This window comes from Schistocerca serialis, chromosome 2, assembly GCF_023864345.2.
Source record: "Schistocerca serialis cubense isolate TAMUIC-IGC-003099 chromosome 2, iqSchSeri2.2, whole genome shotgun sequence".
Classification (NCBI taxonomy): domain Eukaryota; kingdom Metazoa; phylum Arthropoda; class Insecta; order Orthoptera; family Acrididae; genus Schistocerca; species Schistocerca serialis.
The window spans coordinates 869,874,479-869,891,254 of record NC_064639.1 but is presented as its reverse complement, the minus strand read 5'-3'; positions in this window follow the sequence as shown (position 1 = coordinate 869,891,254).

The window sequence follows — 16,776 nt, the reverse complement described above, 5'->3', positions numbered from 1 at the left end:
GAGAAAACAGGAAGAAGTTGTGTGGAACTGTGAAAAAATAAGCAAAATATACAAACTGAGTAGCCCATGGGCGACATAGGCAATATCATGGAGACAGTTAGCATACGAGCGCCGTGGTCTCGTGGTAGCGTGAGCAGCTGCAGAAGGAGAGGTCCTAGGTTTCAAGTCTTCCCATCGTGTGAAAATTTTACTTTCTTTATTTTTGCATAGTTATTATCTGTCCGTTCGTTCATTGACGTCTCTGTTCACTGTAATAAGTTTAGTGTCTGTGTTTTGCGACCGCATCGCAAAACCGTGCGATTAGTAGACGAAAGGACGTGCCTCTCCAATGGGAACAGAAAACATTTGATCGCAAGGTCATAGGTCAACCGATTCCTCCACAGGACAACACATCTGATATATTCTATACGACACTGGTGACGGCATGTGCGTCACATGACAGGAATATGTTGTCGACCCACCTAACTTGTACACTTGGCGAATGGGTAAAAAGATTCTTCTACCTTGCCCGATTTAGGTTTTCTTGTGAATGTGATAATCACTCCCAAAAAAGTGATGAAAACATAAGAGTTTGTCACATAAACTGAAAATAAAAAACTAAACTTTTCGCTCGATGGAAGATTTGAACCAAGGACCATTCGTTCTGCAGCTGCTCACGCTACCACGAGACCACGGCGCTCCTGCGTTTCCGGTGTCCTTGATGTTGCCTATCTTCCCATGAACTACTCAGTTTGTATTTTTGGTTATTTTTTCACAGTTCCACACAACTTCTTCCTGTTTTCTCAATTGCTCTGTGTTCAGTTTTTCAAGGCCTATCCACTGTGCCAACTTATAACTAAATCTGAGGGGGGTGCGATGGGGAGGTTCCCTTGCCAGAGCCATTTGAACCTACAATTCTCTTAAGGAACATCTCGTTCTCATTTGCGCAATACAAAAGCTCTTCATAGATTGTGAGGCGAAGGTCTTGCTGATCTTGACTCACGAGCCGTGAGACGAACTTGGCTGCAACACCATCCATTCCAAAATCCTGTCAGGATTTCATGACATGATCCAACTGAAATATTACATTATTCTGCAATCTCTCTGACAGTCACTCTTCGATTGGCACACACAATTTCGTTGACGTTCCTTACATGATCGTTGTCGATAGACGTCGAAGGGCGTCCTGAAGGAGGGTCAAACTTACTTTCGGCCATTTTTTAACCATGTGAACCATTCGTTACACAGCATACGGCTTAAGCACTCATAACCGCAGGCTTCCTGCGTCATATGGTTTGTCTCTGTAAAGGTTTTCCTGAGGTTCAAGCAAAATTTAGTGCCGACGTATTGCTCCTCTAACTCTACCATCTCGAAATTCGCAAACTGTGCGACACAGCGTCCTACAGGGTGTCTCCATAAGGACTTAACAACTTAAAAAATTCATGTAACTTCGTTGAAAGAAGATATAGAGCTGGACAAGTTTTTTTTTTATTTTTTATTTTTTGCCTGCTCAGTGGCGACGTAAATTCTTGTTCTAAGTTGAGTTAGAGAAGCCGCCACAGGAGGTACAAACACAATATCCTTGAAGAACCCCATCAATAAAATCGAGTAGTGTCATGCCTGGCGAAAGCGCATCACTGCCAATCCGTTGATCTGGGAAGCGATCACTGGGAAAATCCCGGACGTCAGCTAGGTAGTGGGGTGGTGCACCATCTTGCATGAAGTAAACATTTCGTTCCTGGTCATCCTCACCGATTACAAAAATTACGCTGAGCTGTTGTCGCCGATTTCGATTCTTCAAACCAAAACACACAGCTAGCACGCTCGACTCCAGTGAAGGCAGCCATCTTTAACGCAACTGCCGCTAGCGCTCCTTACTGTGCGATTCGGCACTAGCGAACTACACGGGACAAAGTTGATGCATTTCCCTACAAATTGACACTACAGTCACCTCTGTAGTTAGTATGAATTAATTTATACGAATTTTCATGGTTGTAAAGTCCTTTTTGAAACAACTTGTACTCAATACAGCACTGAACAATAATTAACAGGCATACAACAATAGGCTAGATGCATTTGCAGAGATGCCAACGGCATTTCGCTCCAACACACGATTGGCGTGAAATTACGAATGTTCTGGAACTTTTTTGAACAGGCCTCGTACGTCACTTGTTCATCTGCGTCGCTGCAGATATGGAGCGAGGGTCTCTGCGTTGTGGTTTCAGTGGACATTGGGCTTTCATATGCTCTGGGGACCCACAGGTAAAACGCTTTCGAGGCTGACCTTCCTAAACTTCTAGTGCCTTAAATCAGCGCACCACGATAAAGGACGGTATATCCGTGTTCAAGTCCATCTCGACATTCCTCATGCCATTGTTAACGTTGCAATATCGCAAACCTCGGCACATTTCCACAGATATCTATATAACCGTTTCGGACGGTTGAAAAGTTTGTTTGGTGTGCTCAAACTACATTTCGAACGGTAAATTAAATATGCGAACTGTCCACAAACCTGACGCAGCATTACAAATGCCAGCATTCAATACATTCCCTTTCGATCTACGAAAATTCGAGGAACCTTCTATTCTCGTCATAATTCTGTGACATACTTCAACAACATTTAGACTAACATACGAAGAAATTTCTAAGAAATCATTTTGTAAATCTTTAACTTGATCTTCTCGCAAACTTAAGTAATTGAAAAGCCACTCGTCAATATCGAGAATGTTTGGTCGTTCACACAAAATGGAAACACAAGTTTCAAATAGTGCTTTCGGTATTTAGATTCCATTATAGAGGTGTAGAACTCACAAATTCCAATAGTTGTAGACAACAGCGAGAGCACGCACGGTGAGAGATGCAACACGAGCAGATGCAGCACACACATCCTACTGCTACGGCGGTTACCACTGAGCCATCCGGACACAATGGTCATCGCAGCTGCGCGGGCTACCCTATCAGGCCTCCCGTCACACCCAAATTCTCGCCTTATCCACACACTACTGATGTATCGCCCCTTCCTCATTATCTCCATTACTCGCGGCATTCCTCCGATTCGCGTGAGAGTTCCAGTCTGGTGTACATCTGCAGTGAAGAGATCATTGTCGTCTTCGTCTTAATTGTATGTAGTGTCTGCTTTTTCGGACATATCCGAAAGAACAGACACCAAACACATATATGAAGAAGTTTTTTCTTGACAATTCCTCTTATTCCGTAGGAGAATTTCTATTATTACCAAGTGTAAACGGTGGCGGTTATGAATTACTATCTCATATCTGTATGCCCTTTTTAGAAAACAAAGCTGATGGACAGGAATTACTAACTCACATACACCGATGAAAAAAATCGCAATACCAAAAAATTATTAACGTGAAGTAACGAAATTTCGCGAGTGCATAATTTGTCTAGGTAACATTTTTTAGTGATTAAAATTGGAAGATCACACGTTAATGTAACAGCGTAGTAAGCCATTGCAAATGTGAAACGCTGCTATATTACTAACCTGCGTAACCACCAGAATGTGGAATGCAAGTACGCAAACGTACATGCTTTATATTGTACAGGTGCGGGATCCCAGTTTGTGGTAAGGAGTTCCGTGCTTGTTGCACTTGGTCATTTAATACGTGGACTGTTAATGTTGGTTGTGGATGGCTCTGGAGTTGTCAAATGGTTCAAATGGCTCTGAGCACTATGGGACTTAACATCTGAGATCATCAGTCCCCTAGATCTTAGAACTACTTAAACCTAAGTAACCTAAGGACATCACGCACATCCATACCCGAAGCAGGATTCGAACCTGCGACCGTAGCAGTCGCGCGGTTCCGGACTGAAGCGCCTAGAACCGCTCGACCACCGCGTGTCGGCAGTTGTCGTCCGATGATGTCCTATGTGGTCCTATGTGTGTTCAATTGGAGACAGATCTGGTGATCGAGCAGGCCAAGGCAACATGTTAACACTCTGTAGACCATGTCCGGTACGACAGTAGTATGTGGGCGAGCGTTATGCTGTTGGAAAATACCCCCTGGAATGCTGTTTATGAATGGCAGCACAACAGGTCGACTCACCAGATTGACGTGCAAATTTGTAGCCAGGGAGCGTGGGATAACCACGAGAGGGCTCCTGCTATCATACGAAATCGTACCCTAGACCAAAACTCCAGGTATAGGTCCAGTGTGTGTAGCACTCAGAAAGGTTGACGGCAGATCTTCAACTTGCCTTCTCCTTATCAACACACGACCATCACTGGCACCGCCGTAGAACCAGCTTTCATCGCAAAACACAAAAGACCTCCACCTCGCACTCCAATGAGCTCTCGCTTGACACCTCTAAAGTTGAAAATGGGGGTGGTTTGGCGTCAGTGGAATGCACGCAACATGGCGCCTCGCTCGGAGCTGAACTTGAAGTTGTGCCACTGTGGTGCCGACTTCTGCTGCTGCAGATGCAGTACGATGCGCCAGAGCCGTACCCATCTCGGTAGTGCCACGTGGCCGTCCGGAGCCCGGTCTTCTTGCAGCCGTACACTCTCGTGTCCACCGCTGCCAGCAGTCGTGAAATGAAAATGAGCGTTCGGCGTCATTGGCCGGGAAGCCCCTTGCGGGGCACGTCGGCCGCCTTGGTGCTGGTCTTATTACTGTCGACGCCACATTGGGCGACCTGGGCGCCTGATGGGGATGAAATGATGATGAAGACAACACAACACCAAATCCCTGAGCGGAGAAAATCTCCGACCCAGCCGGGAATTGAACCCAGGCCCATAGGACGGCACTCCGCCACGCTGACCACTCAGCTATCGGGGCGGACGCCAGCAGTCGTGTAGAGAGACAACATTCCTACCAAGTCTTCCTGCGCTATCGCAGAAGGAACACCCAGATTCTCATAGCCCTATTACAAGGCCTCGTTCAAGCCGAATTCCTTCCCTAATCCGATGAGACCGATGACCTCGCTGTTTGGTCACTTCCCCCAAACAACCCAACCCAACCCTCGTTCAAAACTCAGTGAGATGTTGATAATGACGTCTTACTTAAAGGCAGTCTTGACTAACATGAACTCGTCATATCCAATCTTAAAGCTAACTACCGCCTACGACCGCTACAACGTGTATTTAAAGCAAACTTGATTTGTATTCTCGTAGCGGCGCTAGTAGCGCCACTCTTATGCGACAGCCGTGAAATCTGAATAGCTATCATTTTTCAGATGTAGAAACATGCCTACCAAGTTTGGTTTATGTCGCACAGCCCCTTCTTCGTGTTGCAATTTCTTCCACCAGTGTACATGAAATGAAAATATACACTACTGGCCATTGAAATTGCCACACCAAGAAGAAATGCAGATGATAAACGGGTATTCATTGGACAAATATATTATACTAGAGCTGACATGTGATTACATTTTCACGCAATTTGGGTGCATACATCCTGAGAAATCAGTACCCAGAACAACCACCTCTGGCCGTAATAACGACCTTGATACGCCTGCGCTTTGAGTCAAACGGAGCTTGGATGGCGTGAACAGATACAGTTCCCCATGCAGCTTCAACACGATACCACAGTTCATCAAGAATAGTGGCTGGCGTATTGTGAAGAGCCAGATGCTTGACCAGACGTTTTCAATTGGTGAGAGATCTGGAGAATGTGCTGGCCAGGGCAGCAGTCGAACATTTTCTGTATCCAGAAAGGCCCGTACAGCACCTGCAACATGCCGTCGTGCATTATCCTGCTGAAATGTAGGGTTTCGCAGGGATCGAATGAAGGGTAGAGCCACGGGTTGTAACACATCTGAAATGTAACGTCCACTGTTCAAAGTGCCGCCAATGCGAACAAGAGGTGACCGAGACGTGTAACCAATGACACCCCATACCGTCCCGCCGGGTGATACGCCAGTATGGCGATGACGAATACACGCTTCCAATGTGCGTTCACCGCGATGTCGCCAAACACAAATGCGACCATCATGATGCCTGAATCTGGATTCATCCGAAAAATGACGTTTTGCCATTCGTGCACCCAGGTTCGTCGTTGAGTACACCATCGCAGGCGCTCCTGTCTGTGATGCAGCGTCAAGGGCAACCGCAGACGTAGTCTCCGAGCTGATAGTCCACGCTGCTGCAAACGTCGTCGAACTGTTTGTGCAGATGGTTGTTGTCTTGCAAACGTCCCCACCTGTGGACTCAGGGATCGAGACGTGGCTGCACGATTCGTTACAGCCATGCGGATAAGATGCCTATCATCTCGACTGCTAGTGATACGAGGCCGTTGGGATCCAGCACGGCGTTCCGTATTACCCTCCTGAACCCACCGATTCCATATTCTGCTAACAGTCATTGGATCTCGACCAACGCGAGCAGCAATGTCGCGATACGAAAACCCACAATCGCGATAGGTTACAATCCGACCTTTATCAAAGTCGGAAACGTGATGGTACGCATTTCTCCTCCTTACGAGGCATCACAACAACGTTTCACCAGGCAACACCGGTCAACTGCTGTTTGTGTATGAGAAATCGGTTGGAAACTTTCCTCATTTCAGCACGTTGTAGGCGTCGTCACCGTCGCCAACCTTGTGTGAATGCTCTGGAAAGCTAATCATTTGCATATCACAGCATCTTGTTCCTGTCGGTTAAATTTCGCGTCTGTAGCACTTCATCTTCGTGGTGTAGCAATTTTAATGGCCATTAGTGTAAAAAAGAAACGGTTTTAAGCTATCAACGCTTAGGCATACTTACATAATGATTTGTGATGTTAATATGAAATGACTCGCTCCATGTCATTACTATCTATAGTGCAAATGATCCAGGAAACACGAAACTAAACAACTTATTAACATCTGGAAAACTGGAATGATATGGGCATTTATCCAGTCACTTGGGATACTCTCAGGATCGATACTGAAGGACGGAAGCACTGGAAGCACCGAGTCCACAGAGTAGCTAAAACTTTGCGGAATTTTCCGAAAGGCCTCAGCTCTTCCAGGACAATCAAAATGCGACTGTCGGTTCCTGGGAGGTTTTTCACCGTGCGACTGAAATAATGTTACCAGTTTACAGATATGCAGGGCAGTCTGTCGCAGGCGGTGGGCTGTTTGTTTGCGCAGGTGTTACAAGGCTACGGAAGCAACTTGCATCCTTGCGGGAGAGCGTGCTTCTCCGTTCTTAGAAAACTATTTCTGCCTCAAGCGGAACCGCTATTAACGTGTGTAGAAGCACATAGTGGATGGTCTCCGCTGGTCTCGGATTGTGTTCCTTTTCGGGATTTTCTAAGCTATTTGTCTTCTGTGCATTTTAATGTTTCCTTTGCAAGAGAAATTTGTTGCTTAGTTTTACGTCGTACATATTTCTTGTTTCCTTTCCAATAAATTTCATAATTCGCCTGAAATTACACTATAATTCTAAACAGCACAGCTTGCTTGACTTACAGTATGTACGGTACTGAATGTTAGCTGTGTAGGTAAGGTAACGGTAACAGTATAGTGTAGCTCTGTTGAGAACTGTGGGGGTTGTCGCAGTTCTGTTCGGTGTCAAGGTAGGAAGCGAACCCAAAATTTTTGTGTCAGTGCGCTAATAGTAAACCCACGGAGGCAGTCTTTCTTTCGACTGAAAGAAAACATCGCTCTTCGGCGTGCGTCTCAACTCTTGGCCACCCGTAACAGAAGCTTTTACCGAGTACGGTAGCTAAGACAGTGGTAGCACGCAGGAACCATGTTCAAGAGAGGAGAACCTACGTCATAGGGAAACCCAGTAGAAGGCGTTTCTGGCCAGGGAGATGTAGCAGTGTTAAATATGGCGGACCTAAGATCGCCCATAAAGGGTAACATTTATGAAAACTATTTAGTTTTGTGGTAATTCAGGGAATTTACTGTTAAAGTGAAATTAACAAGTTTTGTAACAAAGACCTGAATGCTAAAATCTGATCGCTTTGGTCTATCTTAACGATCCACATTTCATATAGAAGTGCATCATTAAAATGACAAACGTTGTAAATATCAACTCAGTAACTTTATTTGTTTAAAAAAATATAGTTAATTTAAATTATCAGTATTTTCAGGTAAACATCAGATCATCATTTCCTCCACACAAAACACATTGAACGCTGACAGCATGACACCTTATTGAATCATTAGGTAATAGAATATTTGTTGTACAATATGGTGCATAATAGTTACTTTTGTTCTTTATTTATTCATCAGAAAGCACATTGGTGCAAGGTTACTTGCTGTGACATTCTAACTTAAGAAGGAAATTGTATTGGTTTTATGCAGTGCTGTTTTTCTGGGGGAACGCTGAGGGATGCGTACCCCTAAACTTTTTCGTCGACAAAGTAATTTTTTTATGATGTTGAGAACTTGGAAGAGTGCCAAAAATTTATTTCACAGGCGAGAATTTTTTATTTAATTTGCAATACGAACGTTACCAGTGATGTTTTTGATGGGAAAAGCGATGTCAGTGACTGTTTCAAGCATTTCGAAGCTGCACCAACCGTTCTCAACAACTGAATCGCTGGCAGCCAGTTCGAAAAGCATGTAGTGGCCTCGCCCGCTAATAGTGGGTGATGGTAGTGCTAAACCGATATGCGTACGCTCAGACGCCGAGCTACTGATAGATATCTCTACGGTCCCGCTACCATGATCCTTTGCGATTCATTGTGGAAAAACTTTAAAGCTTTGGTTGCTCACTTCACAGCTGTAAAAGATGATCAAAGCAGGGAATCAACTGACAGAGGTATGTACGGTGGTTTATTGAAGTACATTACCGAAGTTGACTTCATTCTTGACTTGGCTCTAATGTGTGATGCCCTTCAAGAATTATCAGAATTAAGTCTTGAGCTACATTCAAGAGACATCACACTGTATTCTGCCCAACAGAATATCAGAAATCAGCTGTTGATGTTTGAAGAGAGAAAACTGAGCTGTGGTCCTCATTACTGTGAAGCTCTCAAAGCAGCCCAAGAGCTGAACTTCAGAGAATTCTACTGGAAAAGGGAGCAACTATCAGACATCTTGAGCCCAGCATATTTTACGGTTGTCTGAAACAGCGGATGGAGAATTGTCTTCTGCAGACAGAGGATATTGCTATCTCTGAATGTGCGAAAGTTTTGGACTCGTCAATTTGGCCTGAGACTCCTGGAATGACATATGATGAAACAAATATCAAACCTTTATGTTGTTTCGCTCTTCCAGAGAGAGAAATATGTAGAGGATGTCGGGAGTATTTGATAGAGAAAATCAACTGAAGAGTCCGATACTATTTTTTTGTAGTTCGACATGTTGACGACGTCATGGCAAAAAGCAGACGGGTGGTATCCCATGCTTCAGTTATAAGTAATTTTCACTGCATTATATCTAATGTCGGAGTACCCTTAAACTTTTTTTTAGAAAAAATCACTGGTTTTATGAAAAAGAATTTAACAATGGATATTATTGTTACTTTATTTAGAACGTGAAAGTGGTCAAGCTTTGATTATTTAAATATGTTAAAATGTAAAATAATGTAGAATAAGCAGTGACTAATCAGATGGACGACTTCAGGAAAGGGAACTGCACTAGTTAGTTGAGCGAAGATATTTGCGCGCGGGAAACGCAGCCGGGGACAGGCAGAGGGACAGTGCTGGTGCAGAAGCGAAAGTGTACAGTTCTGGTCAAGACACCAAAGTTTACAGTTCAGAGTGAGACGCGAAAGGGGACAGTCGGTCTTTAGGCAGCTAGGAACTGAAACGATTTAGAAAATTCTTCGCTGTGTGATATCGCGGGACTTCGTCTCTGAGCGGTGAGCAGCCGCGCTCCTGGAGTGAACTGAACTTTTCGTGTAAATATCGAGATGGAGTATTGTGTTTCGCAATGAGATTGTGAATGATCGAACTGTGTCAAATGGATATGCGCTCGAGTGTAATAGTAATTCTAAATACGACGACTTTCGCTATTAGTTTTCTTTCTGAATGAACATTGTTCTAACCAAATCGCAACTGTGTGGCCTACATCATTTATGGGTCGTTAATTTAGTTCCCGATATTGTTATTACTGCTATTATATATTATATTAACTTTGTATTTCGGAAACTTGCTATGAGCCAGACAATTTAACCAAAGGGTCACAAGCGTCTAATTCAGGACGTGTAATGCAACACGTGCTATTCAACTCCTAGACGAGTTTGAGCCAAGACATTTCGATGAAGGGGAACCGCGTGTGAGCCCATACATCTTTGGGATGTTACCTCGCATGTGGCTCCTATAAATCGGTCAAGGTGAATGCCGGGACGGTTCCTCCGAAAAGGCCCGGCCATTTCCTTCCCAGTTCTTCTCCCATACGAGCTTGTATCCCGTCTCCAAAATCTGTAATGACCTCCTCGTCGACAGGTCTTTAAACCCAAATATTCCTTTCTTCCTGAACCTTCTGAATGACAAACCTGCAGTTACAATTTTTTTTCTTTCGCTGTCTCTTGGTTATCGCCTTACTGGAATTCGAAACACTTATAGAGTACCAGTATCAGTTTTTGAGCCTATTCATAACTTCAGTAATATGAATATGACAGTAATGCTCACCATAAGGTCTTTAAAATAAAAAACATCTAGTGGTCACGATAAAATATCAACTAAGGTAATTTAAGAGCGTTCTTATGTGTTTAGTGACATATTTATTCGTGTAACGACTGACAAACATAATAATGTTATGCCATTGTATAACAAAGGGGATTTCTTGGTAGTCAACTCCTTCTACACTACTGATGATTTTTTTACCACAGCCGATTAAAGTGTGTATCACAAATTATATCAGAGCTGTATCTACATCAATACTCCGCAATCCACCGTATGGTGCATGGTGGAGGGTACCTTGCATCATTATTAGTCGTTTCCTTTCCTACTCTACTCGCAAACAGGACGAGGGGAAAACGACTGTCCATATGCTTCCGTACGAGTCCTAATTTCTCGTATCTTATCTTCGTGGTTACCTACGCGAGATGTGTGGTGGCGGCAGTAGGATCGTTCTGCAGCCAGCTTCAAATACCGGTTCTCTAAGTTTTCGAAATAGTGTTCCTCGAAAATACGTCTCGTTCCATCCAGGGATTCCCATTTGAGTTACCGAAGCATCTCCGTAACACTTGCGTGTTGTTTTCGAACCTACCGGCAACAAATCCAGCAGCCCGCCTCTGAATTGCTTCTATGTCTTCCTTTAATCCGGCCTGTAACGGATGCCAAAGACTCGAACAGTAAGCAAGAATAAGTCGCGCTAGCTTTCTATATAGGGTCTTCTTTACATATGAACTACACTTTTCTGAAATTCTCTCAGTAAACAGAACTGGACCACTCGCCTTCGCTACCACACTCCTCAAATGCTCGTTCTGTTTCATATCGCTTTGCAACGTTGCGCCCAGCTGTTTAAACGGAGTAACTGTGTCAAGCAGACACTAGTAATAGTGTATCCGCACATGACGGGTTTGTTTTTCCTGTTCATCCGCATTAACTTACATTTTTCTACATTTAGAGCTACCTGCACACCAACTAGAAATTTTATATAAGTCGTCTTGTATCCTCCTACATACGTCAGTACTACGAAAAGTCTGACTTCTGCACCTTCTTAGTGCAGTAATGTGAGAAATGTAAATAAGTGTGTGACTTAATTTCCTGTTCAATGATGTGTGGCTACAACTGCCTAAAGATTATGAATGAATTGCACATTTACATGATATGTGACAAATTCGTTATCACCGTATAAACGAAACTGTGTTTCAGATTTCGTCACTTGTTCCACATTCCTGAGGGCCATTGCATCTAGGATCTGGAAAGAGACACTAGCATAGCTCTTATTTTTGCAAATATGTATTAAGAATTCTTGTTTTTCTGACACGTCGTACACCCTCGATGATGATCTCCTCACTATGGATCTATGGAACTAAAGAAGTGAATGATTGAGAGCTTCCATGCCCTCTTTTGCACATCGCCTCTCATTTTCATCAATTTTATCAACGTTCTATGTCATTGCACGGTAGTAACAGACCGAACAAGGTTATTGTAATGAGAGTATTTGTACTGAGAGCTCAAAAAAAAGTACTTGATTCCTAAACATGTTGTTGCCGGCCGTGGTGGCCAAGCGGTTCTAGGCGCTACAGTCTGGAGCCGCGCGACCGCTACGGTCGCAGGTTCGAATGGATGTGTGTGATGTCCTTAGGTTAGTTAGGTTTAAGTAGTTCTAAGTTCTAGGGGACTGATGACCACAGAAGTTAAGTCCCGTAGTGCTCAGAGCCATTTGAACCATTTGATTCCTAAACATGTTGTTTTATTTCCTTGGGCGGCCTGCGCGAGATGAGCATCGGAGGACGTGGCACACTGCGTTTCCGGCTGGGGGCTGCACTTTCCTGAATTCTGAGGGGTTCGTACAATAGGCTTAAGCGCCTAGCGGAACTACTAACGTCGGTCAAGTTTCGCCTATTGTATGCAGGGCGAAACGACCTGTGAGACGTCTGACAGTCGCCGCAGTTTATGTGTTTACCGTTCCGGCGCGTCCGGAACGAAGATTCCTGGCACCGAGTGACTGCATTGTCCTCTTGATTCGGAAGTGCTGAGTGTGACTGTCTGGCACCGGATGGTCGGTGGTCTAGGCAGGTTGTTTTCGTAGCCGGTCAAACGGCAAGTTCAGTGCCCTCAGCTGAATAGCAGAGGCATGATTGGTCAACTTAAACTGAGGTTAGTTGACGTCATAAAGCCCTGTTCGAAATTGGAGGGAACGGTCGCTATTGGCACGAATAATGTTCTGAGAGTGTGGGGGAATTTTGGAATAAGAACTAAATGCTGATTCGCGGTTTACGAGGAGAGTAGGGAGTAGAGCAATGTTGACTTTGCTCTTGCGTTGTGCGGGCAGTGGATTCGGGATCTGATCTTCCTCGGAGTCGGACGGTCTTGCGACTTGGTCGCTCGTTTTCGGAAGAACTTAGAATTCTCGGCCAGCCTTCGCGGCCAGGGGTTGACACAGACTCGCTACACGGCGGAAGTCGGCGCCTACATCATCAGGACGCTGCCTACCGACGGCGTGCTGCAGATTTCAGTACTGGTACAGTATTTTGCGGCTCCAGCATTGTAGGACGTTATCAATTTTGTACTGAATCCCTCAGCAGCACGCGCGCTTGCTTTGCTAGAAGTCCACCTTGCTTGTTTCTCCTTGTGATCCCATTTGAGCTCTCACTACTAATTGCGATACTGCTATATAGATAGGAGAGTAATATTTGATTCATTAGGACCTCCAGTCATTATCGTCAATCTATTGCATCTTAGAAAATAGGAGCCCCTTGTTCTCGAGCCAACTCTTGTTCTCATAATAGTTCTGTGTACCCTATTCTTTAACCTACTGTGTGTGTCGACAATCATGTGCATTTATGTTCTGATATATAATAAATCTCATTGTAATATTTAATCCGCATATCACTTCGTAGATATAGGCAGACTCCCATTTCTTGTTGTTTATTATGATAAAGTTCTCTTTTTTGAGTAGATTACGATTTTTATTAAATTATTGTGAGTGTGCATTCCTTATTTTACCAACTAGCAGGGTCCACCATCATTTCCTTCCGTTACCGTCGTGAGCATAATTCATTAGCTGGTAATCAAAATATCCACGGGTATGCTGCCGGTCTATAGTGTCCAACGGGCACAATATTTCGGCGATCAAACATGTCGCCATCATCAGGTGAACTGACGGACTGAGCTCCTGTGAACGTGCCGGCACGGAGATCCGTACGCTATGGCTGCTCAGAGGGAACTGGGTTCCGTCGCGGCGGCGGCCGATTTAAATACCCTCCGCCCGCGGCGCGCAAATTATCACAGGAGCTCAGTCCGTCAGTTCACCTGATGATGGCGACATGTATGATCGCCGAAATATTGTGCCCGTTGGACACTATAGACCGGCAGCATACCCGTGGATATTTTGATTATCAAATACGCCGGGAGAAACTCAAGAATCAATTAGCTGGTAGATAAGGAGGGGGTCGAGTGCATGTCTCGTTCTCATGCAAAATTCGTCTGAATTAAAGAGGTACAAACTCTTCTCCACCCCGGCACCTCGTATGGTATATAGGATGATCAGGAAGAGTCTGAAAAGCTTGTAAGAGTGCTGCAGGGTACGTTGTGCTGAGAAATAATTGTTAAGAAAATAATTCGATACGCTCCGTTGTTTCCGAGTTAATTAGCGTTGAAGTTAGCCATTCAGGTCGTTTAGCGCGGAAATTCAAGGGCCTGCGAGAGGCGGTGTCGCCAAACGTTTGATTCCCTAAAACCGAACAAGAGAGCAATGCAGAAGCTGAACATCTACGCCATGAGAACGGCTGACACTAGTTGTATCTAGCGGGCCGCTTGAACTTGTACGCGAAACTGCCTGATTGGCTAACTTCAGTGCTAATTAACTCGGAAACGGCGCAAATTATCGAATTTTTTCTTTACTATTATTTCTCAGCACAGTCTACCCTGCAGCACCCTTACAAGCTTTTCAGACTCTTTCAGATCACCCTGTATACTAAATACATCACAAATATACGTATCACACAAACTACTCGTAAATTATTAGATTAGCTGCTAGCTTACATAATTAAACGCCACGTAAGTACAACCCACGTTGGAAGGGGAACGTGTGCGGATAATAATTATGTTTTTGATGTGGCTTGTGGCTGATGGACGTAGGATATTCCTCCAACTCTGTCCGGAACAGGTGGACTGGAAACTTACCGTGGATTAATAGCATTCGTGTTATCATTGTTATGTATCGCCTGCTTCTGTTCCAGACGGTGAACGTGGGTGAGGATGCTGTTCTTGGCTGCAGCCGATCGTAAAGCATTCCTTTCAATATATTGGTTGAATAGTGTTGCAGCTATCTATCGAGCTTTGCCACATTATTGATTAAGCTCAACATTTCGTTGTAAGGAAGTCTATCATTTAGAATTTCATCTGAGTTTATTTACTGTTTTGAATGAACAGCCCAGTGTTTCTTATGGCAAATGCGAGTATGCTCCGAAACGTACATCAAGTTCGTTATTTTACCTGCTTGCAAACTATTTATATATCGACAATGATGTGGTCAGGAATCTCCTCTATATGTCAAAGTTTTTGTAATTACGGGAGACACATTTCTGTTTGGTTTAGGATTTTGCCGACTCTTCCATGTACAAGATCTGCCGTATTTTAAATGCTTCCGCATGCTTTGTATATTTCCTGGAAGTTTATGTATCTAATGGGGTCCGTAAGGGTGGATGTATCGTCTAGAAATATGGGAGTGTTTCCTGACGGTTGAAACTGTAGTGTTGGCAGAAGAGCCAACACTGTTTTTCTAGAGGAGGCCGAAATGCACGCGTTTAATTACACGCTGACTGGCGTTAGGTCTGGAACAGGTCAGAGAAATAAGACTAACAAAACAGGAGGTAACTGGTAGAATACTTAACTTTAATCCACAATTGTAGAACATCTCTCGTTACGGTACATGCTTCATAATATTAATTATCAATTGAATACGGCGCCTTGCTAGGTCGTAGCAAATGTAGCTGAAGGCTATGCTAACTATCGTCTCGGCAAATGAGAGCGTAGTTGTCAGTGTAGCTTCGCTAGCAAAGTCGGCTGTACAACTGGGGCGAGTGCCAGGACGTCTCTCTAGACCTGCCGTGTGGTGGCGCTCGGTCTGCTATCACTGACAGTGGCGACACGCTGGTCCACCGTATACTAACGGACCGCGGCCGGTTTAAAGGCTACCACCTAGCAAGTGTGGTGTCTGGCGGTGACACCACATTAACACTATTTCTTCTGCAGTCTGTGTACAGAAGAAAGCGCATCGAGTGTGATTTTTCCGTAATTACTTTTGCTCCATCTCCACAGATTTGAGTATGTCTTCTTGGTTTTCTCCAAGGTACGACGTTAGTGACAACTGCTCATGACTCGTATTTTTTCACATACGCTGTATTTTGACAAATGCACTGATGATCACAACAGGAATTCGTAAGGGCCTGAGTCTGATGTGTTTTAATTTGCAGATATTTTCAGAGTTCGTAACTTTTGTAGATAAGAAATTGTCTTCTCCTTGTGTCTCCAGAGTTCTCAGTTAATGAGAGCATTTTCCACTCTTTTAGTAATAGGTGTCTAGTGTCTGCTGTTCTTTGTAGAATAATGTGACTGCGTGACAATGGTCTGTGTGTGGTGGGATTGCTATTGCTCCCAGACTCAGGTCGTCTGCACCACCGGCCGCCGCCCTACTAAACTTACTGCCTTCTTATTGCTGACAAAGTCTCAGTGCCGTGACAAAGCAGGCTCTGTATCCCTAATTAATTTCGCTTATCTTTAAGTTTGTGGCGACGCAGTATTGAATTAGATTCTTTCTGACACCGAGGAAACGCTGAACGAGGTGAATTAAATCCTGTTGGCATTAAGCTGCGCCATTCAGTAAAAGGTGATAGGAGCTTCAAAACAAATTCGAAGTTGTGATCGACTGTGCAACGAACAAGAGCAGCTCGAGAACAGTTTCGTTGCCCTGTAGAGGAACGACGCAAGTCGGTCGAAACGTCGGTTTAGTTGTGTAGACCCTGCCCATTTTTAATAACGTGACCCGCTGAACAGATGGATTTTATTGGAAATGACGTTGGCAGCGGAATCGCCATGATTGCTTTGGGCAATGGCTTTTAGGCTGTCACGTGAAACAGCGCTTTGGGAGCCACTGATAGTTAGCATGGGGCGCTGCAGCCGGTCGTAACCATTACATCAGGCAGCGCGCGCGGCGAGGGGAATGTGATGTGGGCGCCCTCATCTTCCATGCTGGACACGCGGCAATTATCTCGCCTCTGCTGGAA